The sequence below is a fragment of the Camelina sativa genome, unplaced genomic scaffold (genome assembly GCF_000633955.1).
Source record: "Camelina sativa cultivar DH55 unplaced genomic scaffold, Cs unpScaffold17808, whole genome shotgun sequence".
Taxonomy (NCBI): domain Eukaryota; kingdom Viridiplantae; phylum Streptophyta; class Magnoliopsida; order Brassicales; family Brassicaceae; genus Camelina; species Camelina sativa.
In genome coordinates this window covers 1-297 of record NW_010938821.1, presented here as the reverse complement: position 1 = coordinate 297, position 297 = coordinate 1, and the positions used below count along the sequence as shown (strand labels likewise).

The following is a 297-nucleotide window of genomic DNA, read 5'->3' as shown; positions in this document are numbered from 1 at the left end:
TTCACCAACTGTGGTAACCTAGAGCAAGCTGCAAAGGAGGAAATCACATCATATGCTCAAAGGAAATGTCAGTTGCTGTCAGATGCTCGTAGGCACTACAATGGGGTCTTTCTCTATATTCTAACTCTATCTCCATGTCGCTCTCTGTATCACTCTGATTCTTATATTTCAGGAAACTCCACAATAATGATTTTCATTTTCAGGGTCGTAGTTCAGAGGCTTTGTTCAGCACTTGCTTTCCTGGATGTGAAGTGCCTTCGTGGTTTGGTCATGAAGCAGTTGGATCTCTGTTGCAAC

General features: G+C 42.8%; 1 long non-coding RNA gene across 1 annotated transcript; it reads left to right on the top strand.

Annotated features, from left to right (window-relative positions):
- Nucleotides 1-7: 7 nt before the first annotated feature.
- On the top strand, nucleotides 8-297 carry LOC109132073. The gene is made up of 2 exons (XR_002037359.1): nucleotides 8-105; nucleotides 204-297. It is a non-coding gene; the product is annotated as an uncharacterized LOC109132073 (long non-coding RNA).